Below are 12155 nucleotides of genomic sequence, written 5' to 3'. Positions count from 1 at the left end.
CTGTGGATTTTTAGGACGGATTTCCCATCTGTAAATAAGGGACTGAAATCTGCATCAAATTCTGCATGCAACACGTATGGATTTTGAGAAAGATCCGCACCAAACTGCGCAGAGGAAATTGTGCTGTGTGAATGCAGTCATCAACTGGAGGGTTACATGGCTAGTGTGGTAGTACAATCTTTGCTGGCACAATCTTGATGTTAGTCAAGGTGATGGATGTCAGCATGATTTTGTTTACCGCTCCCCTCCTGTGGCACCATGAGTGAAGCTGTAGGCACTGCTCACACTTGCATTTGCTTCCATGTATAATGGAAATCACAATGCATTGTTGGATCTGTTACGCAGATACAACCAATGCCCAACAGACGTCACTGACTTATAATAGAGTCCTTCGGGTTCTACCCTAGTTTCCATTATTTGTCAGGATCCAATGATGATGCTCCTTGTACCTTTGCAGATGATAGATTGGTAGAGTTGGAAAAGACCTCCAGGGTCATCGGGTCCACCCCCCTGCTCAGTGCAGGATTCACTAAATCATCCCAGCCTCTGTTTGTACTTCCACTGAAGGAGAACTCACCACCTTCCGTGGTAACTTGTTCTACTCATTGATCACCCTCACTGTCAGAAAGCTTTTTCTAATACCTAATCTGTGTCTCCTCCTTTTCAGTTTCATCCCATTGCTTCTAGGCTTTCCTTGTGCAGATGAGAATAGGGCTGATCCCTATTCTCATTGTTAAGAAGATGGGTCAATGCATCTTCTTTGAGAGAACTTGACAAACGTTTGCAGGATGAATGGAGGGAAATACCAGCTGAAATATATCGGATGTTAGTAGAAAGAATGCCATGGAAAGCATTTGATGTCAGGAGGCTGGAATCGGCACTTGTGGCGGGGGCGGAGCTACGCGATGATGCGTAGAAGGGGGCGGAGCCAGAATGCCGGCTCGTGCCGGACCGAACAGATGGGAGAAGACCCTTCTGCGCAAGCGCGTCTAATCAGGAGATTAGACGCTGAAATTAGACGGAGCCATGGAGACGGGGACGCCAGCGCTGGGAAGGTAAGTGAATAACTTCTGTATGGCTCATATTTAATGCACGATGTATATTAAAAAGTGCATTAATATGGCCATACAGAAGTACTTAACCCCACTTGCTTTCGCGAGACAACCCCTTTAAGGTAAGTCTGTCACCCAACTTTAGTGATACAATCAATCAGATTACACCGTTCCATAGTCGCTGTTATGATGAATCCATAGATCCCTTTACCAGTTTCCAGTGTGTTACTATTCCAGAGAGACCCCTCAATAATGTCACGCACCATATACAAGTTAATCCCGGACCGTCCGATAGGCGGTCCACCTCTGTATGTGGTCCCGACTCGCCCCTTTCTGTCCTTTCTGACGTCCCCAACTCCACCCTCTGCTTCTTGGGTGCCCTGACGTCACTACGCATGCGCCTGATCGCTCAGAGTGACGCGCACACAATGCAGTGTAACTCATGTCGTCTCCAGCAGGTGGAGCTGGAGACTAAGGACAGAAAGGGGCAGTTTTTCAGGTAATGGGAAGGGAGTGAACCCGGACCGAGACAGAGGTGGACCGCCCAACAGATGGTCTGGGGTAAATTTGCATGTGGCACGCAACACTATAGAGGAGGAATCTCTCAGGAACCGTAACACACTGGAAACTGATAAAGAGATCTATGGATTCATCATTAGCGCACGACACTGCGTAATCTGCTCGGATCACTAAAATTAGGTGATAGCCTTCCTTTAAAGCTCAGACAGAACGTTCTCTCAGACATACCATTATTTACAACTCAATTAGCCAGCCTGAACACAGAAATGAAACACACTCCATCTTCTATCATCAGGCTCCGCATCACTGGAAATCATAGCAGAAAAGCTGCTCCATGCTGTTACTATACTACAGATTTACTATGTGGGTGGATGTGTTACATAATACAGAGGCTTGTGAAAATCACAACATGCAGCAGAGTCTGCAGAACTCTGACTCACATCTCCGGAGGACCCTTCACACGGGACGGTATTAGTCCGCGCGGACATTTCTGCATCACAATGTTCTACCTATGGGGCTTGAATTCCGCACCTGTTAAAATCCGTACGTCTTTACTCCAAACCAGCAAGATTAAATTCCACAGTGGAAAAGCTTTCTACTGTGTAATTAAGGACGGCTTGCGGAATTGTTGTTGCGTATTTCATACAGGAAATGCAATTCTGCAATTAAAGGCTGTGTAAAAATGCAAGAAATTCCGCTAGATGCGGAGCATAACGCATTTTGAAGTTAAAAACGCAGCACAATCCACACTAATTGACAAAATCCGCATCTGCGCTGCATCCTGTGAAAATAACGTCCCCTGTGACAGATCCCCGAGATCTCCAACCTGCCAGCATCCATTACTGTATTGTGGAACTAGCAGGCGCCAGCTGCATCTACACTTCTTAGGACTATTTTTTCCATACAGACCTCAAAAATAAGCTAAAGATGTTGTCCCGCGCCGAAACGGGGTTTTTTTTTTTCAATAGGCCCCCCGTTCGGCGCGAGACAAACCCAATGCATGTGTTAAAAAAAACAACAAACGTTTAGTACTTACCCGAATCCCCGCACTGCGGCGACTTCTTCCTTACCTTAGCAAGATGGCCGCCGGGATCTTCACCCACGATGCACCGCGGGTCTTCTCCCATTGTGCACCGTGGGCTCTGTGCGGTCCATTGCCGATTCCAGCCTCCTGATTGGCTGGAATCGGCACACGTGACGGGGCGGAGCTACGAGGACCAGCTCTGCGGCACGAGCGGCCCCATTCACCAGGGAGAAGACCGGACTGCGCAATCGCGTCTAATCGGGCGATTAGACGCTGAAATTAGACGGCACCATGGAGACGAGGACGCTAGCAACGGAGCAGGTAAGTGAATAACTTCTGTATGGCTCATAATTAATGCACGATGTACATTACAAAGTGCATTAATATGGCCATACAGAAGTGTATAACCCCACTTGCTTTCGCGGGACAACCCCTTTAAGGGGCACACACAACTTTCTATTTTCGGCTAAAGAAACATAAGGAAAGATAAAACAAATAAAAGTAATGATTTTTAATTATTTATACATCGGAAGGTTAGAAAAAAGGAGTCAAAAACTGAACCTGGAAACTACAGGCCCGGCAAGTCTTACTTCTATTGTGGGTAAAATGTTTGAAGGGTTTCTAAGAGATGCTATCCTGCAGTACCTCAAGGGAAATAGCTGTAGAACTCCATATCCACATGGGTTTATAACTCCTGTCAAACCAACCTGATCAGCTTCTACGAGGAGGTAAGTTCTAGACTGGACCGGGGAGTCATTGGATCTTGTGTATCTGGACTTGACCAAAGCGTTTGATACTGTGCCGGATAACAGGTTGATATATAACATGGTCTGGGAGAGAATGTGTATAAGTGGGTAAGTAACAGGTCCCTGATAAAAAGGACAGGGTGGTTACTAAGAGTGCACACTCTGATTGGGTTACCGTTACTAGTGGGGTACCACAGGGGGTGGTACTAGGTCCTATTCTTTTTATTATATTTATTAATGACCTGGTAGAATGATTGTGCAGTAAAATATCAATATTTGCACATGATACAAGACTATGTAAAGTAATTACCACAAGAGAGGATTCAAGGCAGTTGCAAGAGGATCTGGATATGTTTGGGGCTTGGGCAATAAAGTGGCTAATGAGGTTTAAAGCCGACTGCACACGAATGGATTGGCATTGCGGAATCCACAGGCGGCGTCCACACTAAATGCTGTTCATATCATGCGATGGAAAAAAAAAAAAAAAAAGAAAAATCGCTGCTTCCTGCACACTTGCATAATCGAATTGCGATTTCCACGAGTGGAGGAAGAAAAATGGCAGCATGCCCTATATTCCTGCGGATTTTGCACAGACAGCTTCCATTGAAGTCAATGTAAGATGTCCAACCTGTGGCCCTTCTGCAATTGACATTGCTGAAAGGTAGCAGATTCCGCGTCATCGCCTAGCGACGGCGCCTGTAAAAAAAACCCCAAAGCAAAAAAAATCTGTACTGCGCATGTCTTCACAGCAGCTCACTGCAGCCAAGCGCTGTTCAGATAAAGAGAGCTTACCGCGAATCGCGGTAAATTGCGATGTTGCGCGATCGCGATTTTAACATTACAAGTCCCATAGACCCCTGCAGAAAAAAAATGCTGCGAATTTCGCAGGGAAAAAAAAACGCCAGTGGGTGGGCGCCTTTAGGGGAAAGTTTTTCCCCTAAAACTAGGAAAATTGGCTTTTACCTCATTTTTTTTCTGCTGGATCAACATTGGGGGAGGTAATAGGCTGTACTAGATGGGCATATGTCTTTATCAGTCTAACGTACTACATTACTGTGTAAGGTTGTCGTAAACTGTAGACAGTAAAGGGTAAGATAGTTCATAAAACTAATCGAGTTGAAAATGACTTTTTCTTATTCAGATTCTATTTTTACAGCATCAGATGACAAAGAAAAAAAAAGAACAAAACTGAAAAAACACGCAACTATTGGATATACATAACATCTTCTCCCACTGTCCAGGGGGTTGAACTGACAAAGAAAAAGGCTATTTTTAATATAGAAAGTGCAGAATCACCAAAGATTAAGTAGTAAAAGTGGCTCGTCATCTCTCATACACACCCTTTTAGCTGATCAATAGTTCCCCAACACGCCGCTTGTGCCTCTAACTGCCAATGGCGGAACCTTCCAGGACCAAATCCATGAGTGTTCTAGCTAATTTTTTTTTTTTTACTTTTCTTCAAGCATGCAGCAAAGGGTGAATTATTATATTCTGCAATGAGGAAGAGATAGCTGTCCGAGGTGTTGGGAAAGTCTGCCGCACCGGAGACCAGGCAGGGCGTCACACACCGGCCTGCATGATCTGCATCCACTTATGGCCACATTTTTGTTTAATTTTAGCTTTGTGCATATTTATATATGAAATCTAATATGTATATTTTTATATCCTTTTTGTCCCCACATATTACACACACACGGGTGTATTTGTTTCCAATTCTAAAGAATAGTATAGGAAATAAAGATACATGTATCGGTTTATACAGCAATAAACTGCAACAGTCATCTGCCGATGCGAAACATTGTCACAGATTGCTAATGTCACAATTCTATTGCTTGAAACAGAGAACTTTAACTACAAGCATGTATGTGCTGTATGATATATGATAGGCCCAAAGCAAGACCCCAACTACAAGTATTACCGCTCTACAAGCCCCACCACTTGATCTAATAGTTTTGCCTCCATTATAACAGACTAAATAGCAATAGTTGAAGGAATACATTCCATTCTAAGCATCAGAAAATAAAAGAAAAGCAATGTAGCAATCAGTGCTGGTGTCTATAGAAGATTCCCAGTGACTGACACAATAGCAGGACGGCTGCTGGATGCACGGAGACAGCAAACGGGACCAAATCCATCAATTAGGAGAATAGAAGCTTTTCATTGAAAAATTGCTTTACCGTAGGGATTCTCTTCTCAGTGGGGGTTCTTCAGTAATGTCATGTTCATGTAATGACAGAGGAGGAGGGGTATAGCTGCCAGTACAATAAAGAAATCGCAGATTGGAGGGCCCCTCCCTACTATGTGTGTGTGTATACATACTGGCAACATTTGCGTCGCTCTTCCACAAAGCTGCATTGACACTTGCACATTTTGGTCCTAAAAGAAAAGCCCGGCGGCTCGATATAATCCATTTTTAAGGACCCTATGGGATATTTTCTAAGAAGGGAAATATAAATATGTGGGAAAAAATAAAATAAAACATGCGCGTCTTTTTCGGCGATCACCGGTTGTGGGCGATAAATTATATACATCACTAGAATGGTTATGGGAATTATAAGGAGGTCTGATCATCCAAACAAACTGATGAATACAATATGTCCAATTACAGCGATTGTCACTACAGTGATTGTCATTAGGAGCTGACACTTTTTTTTTGTCTGATCACAATTAGGAAAAAGCAACTGTAAAATTGGTAATTAGAAATGTTCCCTAATAGTGTGTGTGGCAAGGAATACACAATCATACATTACAATGAGTGATTAATATTAGTGCATTAATTAGCAAAAAGAGATATGTAATAATGCATGCATGACTAATATATATATATATTGGAGACACAATGGAGTATGAATGAATCGCAGAGAATATGTTATGCAGACCACTGTGGTGCACACGATTGATGACTACACATAGGAGATCCTTATGTCTGCAGGGTCACATATACACGACACAATCCCATGGGGAAAAACACCCCCCTTACCTCAATGGTACAGTCGGGAGCCCAGGGGTGACATTCCGTGTACCCTTTCACTCATCTAGGAAATAGGGGGGTTCACTACGTCCGCTATAAAAAAGCTCGAGGTCACCTCTATCCAGTAGTAACGGTATCATGAGGCACACCCATAGTGGTGTTACACAAACCGTTCCCCGCCAGTCCCGAGCCTCTCCGCCGCCACAATCCCCCCCGGTCACCGGCTGCTCCCCCCACTCTCCATCACTGCAGCACCATCTACGTCACAAGCTACACTACCAACACAAGCAAGACAAAACCTATCTTGCTAGTCGCTACCACGCCTCCTTCTGACAATACTCCCACCCCTCGAAACTCGTTTACGAGCTCTGATTGGTTAAATGGGAAAATGACAGCGGAGTGAAAGAGAAGCAGTTCTGTCAATCACTTGAGGCGGGGCTGTAGAAATGACACACCCACACTAAGCCCTACCCCGGCACTCCTAGCGAATGCCTAAATTTCATGGCGACTGCGGTTACCTGGGAGAAGCGTCACAATTCAACTGCGCATGTGCACTAGTGTTTGGTGGGAAATGTAGTTTAAAGTGATTTGGGTGCGAAGCGATGAAACCGTGCTGTGATCCACTCTCATTACTCGCCATGCTGGGCCTCATTTAACTAAACTGCCTAACATAACATAAAGACTGCTGCTGTTGGCTTAACGCCTTAGTGAGTGGTATATTTTATGCAATAAGGACCAAGTGATTTTCATCATCACGTTGCAAGAGCCATAACGCATTGACATAGCAGTGTGAGGATATTCTGTCCATTCAAAACAGCTTATGAGGAGAAAAAAAATATTCTTTTTTTTTTCTACTGGATTTTTCTTTCTTTAAATCAAACTTTATTGAACTTTTTAAAAGTTATTTTTCAGTCTCTAAAGGGGATTGAAAAGGTAATTATCACTACAATAGTACACTGCATTCTAGTAGTGCATTCTACTAAACCTATAGCAACAGCCTATTAGATTCTGTGGGAGGCGAGCCTAATGGGCTGAGCTAGATGGTAGACATTTAGGCTTTCGATAGGCTTCCGACTGTCATGGGAACCACTAATACATTGCAATCACACTTAGGGGTGCTGATGGGTGACGGAAAAACCACCCTCACCTGTCTACTGTTACATGCTGCAGTTGCTATTCATTGTGGCATGCAAGGGGTTAAACTGTCAGGATTTGAGGTTTCTCCTCACCTGGCTGTAAGACAGTGATTCCCAACCGTGGTGCCGTGAGAGGCTGCTCTCCGGCTGGGTACTGGTGTATTAGGTCGCCACCGGAAGTTAGGGTGGCAACATAATATAGCAGTTTTGACAAATGTTAACGCCCCCACTTCTGATTGGCTGGGGGCGTGTTTAATCCAGAGAGTCAGCGGTATCACAGATCCGGCCCGGGGACACATGACAGTAGAGTTAGCGGGCAGGAAGCCTGCCTGTCTGTCTGATAGAGCCAAGGACGCATGACAGTAGAGCCGGCAGGCGGGATGCTTGACTGCCCGACCGAGCCGGCGGCCGGGACGCAGTGAGTGCGGGACTGCAAGGAGTCGGTAAGTATATGGGTTGGGGGGTTAATGTTATTACTGGAGGAGGGTGGGTAAATATTACAGCCAGGGGCCGCAATAGGGGGCCGCTATTACAGCGGGGGGCTGCCATTACAGCCGGGGCCGCAATAGGGGGCCGCCATTACATCCGCGGGCCACAATAGGAAACCGCTATTACAGCCGGAGGCTGCAAAAATGGGGGCCGCTATTACAGCCGGGGGCCGCAATAGGTGGCCGCTATTACAGCCGGGGGCCGCAATAGGGAGCCGCTATTACATCCGCGGGCCGCAATAATGGGGGCCGCTGTTACAGCCGGAGGCCGCAATAATGGGGGCCGCTATTACAGCCGGGGGCCGCTATTACAGCCGGGGACCGCAATAATGCGGGCCGCTATTACAGCTGGGGCTTCAATAATTACTACCGAGGCCGCTGTGGGGGTCGCCCTTACTACTAAGGCCACCAACATGGAGGGGGGGCACTATTACTACACGGGGCGGATTAGTTGTGAAATTTATAGTAGCTGTAGCAGCAAAGTGTTTGAGATTTGGAAAATCATCCACACGGTGTGGAAACAATCTGCACAAAACCCGTGTGGATATTGACATGAGGTGCGGGAATTACTTCCACAGCATGTTAATTTTAAATATATTGTATATCAAAAATCATATGTCGTAATAAGCCACACCCTAGCCACACCCCCTTTGGTAAAATTTTTCCCCAGGGGTGCTCCAAGGCTGAAAAGGTTGGGAAACACTGCTGTAAGAGCAGAAGCCTAACTGTCAGCAGTCAGCTAAGCCACCGCTATTAAAATATGTATAAGCAGATATAAAGCCTATAAGTGACCACTGTAAAAAAAGGTGTACTGTTGGTCACTAAGGAGTTAACAATCAAAAACAGGGCAACTTTCATTTTTTCAGAGATGTTTAAGAATTAAAGGGGTTGTCCAGTGGTAAACTATTGATGGCCTATCCTCAAGATAGTTAAAGGGGTTGTCCCGCGAAAGCAAGTGGGGTTAAGTACTTCTGTATGGCCATATTAACGCACTTTGTAATATACATCGTGCATTAAATATGAGCCATACAGAAGTTATTCACTTACCTTCCCTGCGCTGGCGTCCCCGTCTCCATGGCTCCGTCTAATTTCAGCGTCTAATCTCCTGATTAGACGCGCTTGCGCAGAAGGGTCTTCTCCCATCTCTTCGCTCCGGCACGAGCCGGCATTCTGGCTCCGCCCCCTTCTACGCGTCATCGTGTAGCTCCGCCCCCATCACACGTGCCGATTCCAGCCAATCAGCCAATGGCTCATATTTAATGCACGATGTATATTACAAAGTGCATTAATATGGCCATACAGAAGTACTTAACCCCACTTGCTTTCGCGAGACAACCCCTTTAATCAATAGCAGATCCCTAAGGGTCCGTCGCCCGGTATTCCCTCCAATCAGCTATTCTTTGGACCGCTGTGCTCACACACTCAGCTGATTTGTGAAGGAAGTGCTCAGCCCCATTCCCACTGCAATCGAAGAGAGCGCCGTGCCTGCAGTTACAAGCATCGGCCACTACACAGAGGTCGGCGCGGAGGCCTCAGCTCCGACCTCTGTGTTGTTGCAGAGCTGACAGCATGCGCCCACTAAGATGATCGGTCGGGGTCCTTAGCGAAGGACCACAGCCGATTAACTGTTGATGACCTATCGTGATGATAGGTCATCAATAGTATTTCACTGGAAAACCCCTTTAATTAACACCTAACTAACTGATAGTGCTAGGTTAACAGTTGGGAAAACAGTAGTGGATATATTGCTAGATATTGTTAACCCGTGTGGATTACATGTGACTGTATTAATCTACGCAGACAAATATTCCTGTATGAAAATCGCTATTTAGGGACAAGGGGAGAGAGGGGTGGGAGGGGAATTAGGAGACTACTTAAAGCCCCCCCGGTGTGAGTAGGGGTTGAGGGGGACGAATTAGAAGTAGGAGAGTATCGGGGAAGTAGCGATAAGAGAAAGGAAAGGAAGAGTGAAGCAGAAAAGAAAAAGAGGGAGAAGAAGAGAGAAACATAGAGAAGACGTCTCAAACCGACTTAGCAACACAAATCCCATTCTTCTATTAATTGGGTAAAAGCCCATTCACAAACCACTGGCCATATCCGGCAGATGTGCGGAACGTCATCCAGATCTCCCATGTTGTGTAAAACGCCATCCATTTATCATCTTTGGCCCCAAGTTCCTGTATGTCGCTAATTTTGTCCAGGGCTGTTGCCCAACTTATCGGAGTCTGGGAGGTCCGAGACTTCTAAAGCTGTTGGATAACCGTCCTCATGGCCAGGAGAAAGAATCTGAGGATGTCTCTCTTACTGGCCTTAATCGAACCCGGTAAGATTGATAAAAGGGCAATCTCCAGGGTGAGTACCAGTGAACCCCGTCTCAGGGTGTTATACAGGGCTGATATTTCCAACCATAATCCCACAGTATGTGGACAGGACCACCAAATATGTGTGAACATGCCCGCCCCCTCTAAACTTCTCCAGCATCTGTCAGAAGATCCCGGGTACATTCTAGCCAAGAGTTTATAGTTCAGCTCATGATGTTTACCTGATACTGACATTTTGTGTGTTAAGTTTAACCCCTTAATGACGCAGCCCTTTCCCCCCCCCCCCCCCCATTTTTGTTTCCCCCCCCCTTAAAAAAAATCATAACTCCTTTATTTATCTATCGACATCACTGTATAAAGGCTTGTTTTTGCGGGACGAATTGTAGTTTTTAATGATGCCATTTAAAGTACTGAAAAACTTTTAAAAAATTATAAGTGGAGTAAAAGGAAAAAAAACAAACAAACACATTCCGCCATCTTTCAGTGGGTCTTGTTTCTACGGCGCACAAACTGCAACAAAAACGACATGATAACTTTATTCTATGAGCCAGTATGATTGCTACGATACCAAACTGTACTACAGGGTAACTGAAAAAGTGCATTTCTGGCGTTCTTTATTGTTTTTTCGGACGACGTTCACCGTGTGGCAAAAATAATGCGCTACTTTAGTAGATCAGACTTTTACGGATGTATTTTTATTTTATGATTTAGATTTATTGATAATAGATATTGCAAAAGGGGGGTGATTTAAACTAACTTTTATTCCTTTTTTTTTTACAATTAAAAAAACTTTATTGTTTTTTTTTTCTTTTTACTTTACTTTAAAGTCCCCCTGGGGGACTACAACCAGCGATGCTTTGATCACTCCTGCAGTATGACGTAATGCTATAGCATTACGTGATACTGCTATTTGACACGCAGTCTATCAAGCCACCCCACGGGGATGGCTTAATAGGCAGTCTGCTAAGGCAGCCATGGGGCCTATCAAAAGGTCCCCGGCTGCCATGACACCTGCACGGCTCCCCCGATCTCACCGCAAAGAATTGACAGCAGCATTTAAAGGGTTAATAGCCGTTCGGCCAATCGCGGCTATTGCCCGCGGGTGTCAGCTGTAGTAAACAGCTGACGCCCGCGCTGTATGCAGAGAGGTCGCCCCGTGACCTCTCTGCATACATACCCCGATGCTGACGCTCCAGGACGTAAATGTACGTCCAGGAGTAGGAAAGGGTTAAAGCTTTGGTCCAGCCATCGTCTGACAGAGGCAGATTTAGTTCCTTTTCCCAATGATTCCTGAACCTCGGCACTGTCCCACACCTCCCCAGTGACTAAAATACCATAGACTGCGGAGATCTCACCTCTCGACCCCCGGGGTGGAAGAACATAGCTTCTCGAAGGATGTGGATGGGACGGTCATTTCTGAGAGTGACCCCTGAACTTGAATAAAATAGCATAACTGTAAATATTGGAACCATGCACACGCTATAGATCCACTGTCGCCCAGCGGCTTAATTCCATCTTCCTGTACTAGGTCTCGGATTCTAGGCATGTGTGTCTCCAGTCTGTCAAGGAGTGGCAAACCCATGCCTCCCAGTGGGAAATCCAGATTCCCCACCAGTGGAGTCCATGGTCTAGGGTGCTTATCATGCCGCTCCTCTGTGCGAAGTCATCCCGTATCTTCAGGAGAGAGTTCAGGAAAGTCGAGACCGCCGCACCTCATCAAGCTTACGGAGACTCACAGTGCTCCACTTTTTACACCCCATACCCGCCACTGAGGTCAAGAAATGCCCCCCAAAAGCATGAGAGGAGGGGGGAAACCCGGTTTTATTGCCCCATGTACCCATCCCAACCAGCCTTCGTAATTACCCCTGTCTTTGGAAATACTACACAGTTCACATTAT

General features: G+C 45.7%; 1 protein-coding gene across 1 annotated transcript in view; it reads right to left on the bottom strand.

Annotated features, from left to right (window-relative positions):
* The window catches only part of TTBK2 (tau tubulin kinase 2), a 107049-nt gene extending 100558 nt beyond the window's left edge, over positions 1-6491 (bottom strand). The window contains exon 1 of the mRNA XM_066608346.1: positions 6322-6491. The gene's annotated coding sequence lies outside the window, so the exon portion shown is untranslated. The remainder of the gene's footprint in view (positions 1-6321) is intronic.
* Between the last annotated feature and the right edge of the window lie 5664 nt (positions 6492-12155).

The sequence above is a fragment of the Eleutherodactylus coqui genome, chromosome 6, assembly GCF_035609145.1.
Source record: "Eleutherodactylus coqui strain aEleCoq1 chromosome 6, aEleCoq1.hap1, whole genome shotgun sequence".
Classification (NCBI taxonomy): Eukaryota; Metazoa; Chordata; class Amphibia; order Anura; family Eleutherodactylidae; genus Eleutherodactylus; species Eleutherodactylus coqui.
This window is presented reverse-complemented; position numbering and strand designations above follow the sequence as displayed.